This window comes from Myodes glareolus, chromosome 19, assembly GCF_982192425.1.
Source record: "Myodes glareolus chromosome 19, mMyoGla1.1, whole genome shotgun sequence".
NCBI lineage: Eukaryota > Metazoa > Chordata > Mammalia > Rodentia > Cricetidae > Myodes > Myodes glareolus.
The window spans coordinates 5,462,834-5,466,369 of NC_142044.1; positions in this window are offsets into that span (position 1 = coordinate 5,462,834).

Genomic DNA, 3,536 nt, shown 5'->3' on the forward strand with positions numbered 1-3,536 from the left:
CATTGCAATTGTGTGTTTTTCTCTCCTTTCCCCTCCCTGACTCAGCTCCTCTTGCATTTCCTGCTCACACTGTGGCTGACCTAAAGGCTGGCTACACAGGAGCAAAGGCTGTGCGTTCATTTGCTGTATGTTTGCGTGGTGTCCCGTCCGAGTGTTTGGTGCTCCAGCCATGAAGAGAAGTGCCACCTGCTGAGTCACAGGCTCTGCCTCCTGCCGCAACCTGGTTTCCATAGTGATCAGTGTTCCACACTTTGCAGGGCCTGACTAGTCAGAGATGTGAGCAGTTTCCTGTAATTTGAGACTAAGCCAGACACAGCAGGATTCTGACCATTTTGAAATGTCCCTTTTGGGGTTCATAGTCTCTTGTAAGAAGATGCATAGATCAGTTTTCACAAGTGAGGTTGCCAGGGCAGAGCCTGAAGGAAGAAAGGATGGTGATCATGGGAACCCGCCTAAGACAGGAACGTAAGTGAGTAAGGCAGAGACGTCCCATGCCACGTGGCCACTGTGACCTTCTCTTTGATGGAAACAGAAAGCAGGTTGCTCTTCAGCTTCCCGTTGTCCCAACTATCATGGGCAAGAAAGGCTAAGGTAATCAGATGTCTAGAGAGCAGTCCTGGTCAGCTTGCAGCTCTGTGAACCCTGTCGATTCATTCGCACGGGACAGTAAAGCCACATAGAAAGTACTCCGGTGTTTGACGGCAGGGTCTTCGAGCATGATCAACCAGTGTTTGCCCGTATTTGGGTATTGTGAGTGGATAGATTATTTAATGAATGATCTTGGGTCTCATCGACCTGTGCTGAGCCTTTACAGGCAGGTGCTCATATGTGCACGTACTCTTGTATCCCCAACCCCGTGAGTGTGTGTACACGCACATGCCTGTTCCTGGACACTAGCCTTTTAAGTCAAGGGTAGCACAGCTTTGTGCTTGACTTTCTCTGTGAGCACCTAAGCCGGTGTCAGGAGATGAACTCATTCTTTTGCTCCAAACCCTCAGTGTCATCCCTTGTGTTCTCTGAATAGCATTCTTACACCTATAGAGATTTTCAAGAAAAAGCTCTCTGTAAGACCATAGGCTTTATTAATAACGGTAACAATAGCAGCTGCTGACCCGCTGTTTACCAGTGTGTCTTGCGTGCACTTAATTGAAATTAATTTTCCTTGCATTCTCATAAGAACCCCCAAAGGGAGGCCTTATTACAATTCATAGTCTGTACTCAATCTCCACAATCTGAAGGGGTCAGTCTCAGAGGAAATAATTGCAGAGCGTTGTGACGTCTCAGTCGGATAATACAGTGGCACAGTAGAGAAGCCGGCTTGCTGGGGAAGGACTGGCCCCCAGAGAACAGTGCTTCTCAAATGCCGACCATCCTGGCCTGTTGCAGGGATGAGGAGAAGTGGGGGAGGGATGTCTTCAAAGTAAACTAAAGACTTCTCTGTGTGTTACTCTTCATTAAGAAAAACTTGTTCCAGCAATGCTTTACTATTAGACACTTTCTGTTCCAGGCCGATGTATAAAGTTCAGGTTAAATATTCTTTCTCCAGAGAGAGGAGGGAGTTAGGGGATATATAAGTGATTTGTTAGGTAGTAGAGATTAATGGATCACAGCGCTCAGCTTAGACATCCAGGAGCCTTAGAGCAGAGGGCAGAAAGCATAGGCGACGATGGTAAGAAGTGGGACAGAACCGGGTCTCCAGTGAGTATACACATGTTTATGCTTCACAAAGGAGCAGAGGCGCCTAGCCACAGAAACGGAGGGGGACATGCCCTTGGACCCCGTAGCGCACCCCACTAAAGGAGAAAATTAGGCTCAGGGCCAGCTCTCAGAGGAAGCCTGAGTAGGCAGGAGACGCGGCTCAGTTGGTGGAATTCTCTCCTGCATATGTGAGGCTCTCGGTTTGATCCCCACCACCTAAACTAAGTGTGGTGGTGCATGTCTGTAATTCCAGCAATAGAGAGGTGGGTTCAGGAGGATCGGGAGAAACTTGACGGAAGATGGCTGTGGTGGCACATCCTTCAAATATCAGCTCACTTACTAGAGGGATGCTGAGGGGAGAGAATCAGGTGGTCAAGGACAGTTAGGACTGCATAGCGAGTCGCTCAAATATACACAGACTGAAATAAAACATTTATCACAACATAAAGATAATTTCTAGTTAATACATGGTTTGTTGTAGACAAGATCATTTATTTATCTATTGAGATGGGGTTTCTCTGTAGCTCCAGCCTGTTTGTTTGGTTTGTTTGTTTATTGAGATGGGGTTTCTCTGTAGCTTTGGAGCCTGTCCTAGCGCTTGTAGACCAGGCTGGTCTCGAACTCACAGAGATCCGCCTGTCTCTGCCTCCCAAGTGCTAGGATTAAAGGCATGCACCACCACCGCCCAGCTCTGGGGATCATTTTGTTACAAGGAGTGTTTGTCACAAGGCAGTTAACACTTGTGGGGAGGAGTGGCAGAAGTCTGGGGACGGAATTTCAGTCCACGGGAGCAGATGTCGCTCAAAGAACCAACTGAGCTGAGTCCTACGTACCCTGTCATCCCTGACCTCCCATCTTTTCTAAGTTCAGTTCTGCGTGTCTCAAAGCAGTTGTCTTAGCCTGACACGATGACACTTTCTAGCCCTAGTGATCTGTTGACTCTCTAGCTGCCTTCCATTTCAGTTCCTAAGGGAAGGAACTTCTCAAAGCCAAGTAACCTCAGTTGCCAGCCGAGATGTCTGCTTCTGGCCACTGGCTTAGCATGATCTAGAAGTGGAGGTGCCACACCAACTCCAGTGTCATCTGTGTGACATGATATATATCATTATGCCGGACGGGAGCTATGTGTCCTATGGGACTAGTCTTCCTGGAGGTCAATGGCAGGTGGCCCGGTATTGGCGGCCCTTGAGGCATAGACAGGTTTCTTGATTAGCTGGCTATGTGGGATATGGGCTTTGCACATTCTCTTTCATAATAATGATAGTCTTTATATATATAGAGACAAGGATTATCTCTTCAGGAACAGCTCTGGGATAGGGAAGCACAGTATGGGAATGTATAAGACTACAGCAGAACCTTTGTCATACACGGGGTGTATGATGAGCAAGGGAATAGATGGGTTAATGTTGATGGACAAAGAGTTTTATATTTTACCTTGAACTTTATGGATAGGCTTGCTAGATCCCAACCCCCACGGTGTCTGTTGCATTAGAAGGTACTAAAAAGTATATTTCAGCAGGTGCAGAGAGCTGATTAGGTATATTTGGTCATTAGATGAAATGAAGAAAGGGTTAGAAAGAAGAAGGGCCATGATAGCAATAATGAGACAGAAACTTTCTATTCATAAGATGAGACCACTTGTCTGAGGTTTATGTTCCCAAGGACAAGATTTCCTCTTCTAAGGATGCTTTATGTCTAACCCCTGTCCCTGATAATATACTTTTCTTAAATATCGCTGATGTGACTAAAAGAAGCTTTCATACTGTGCCAACCAATGATACATGCATGACCTTCTGATTTGTTCTTTGTTTGAATACTATATAATGAAAACATAAATT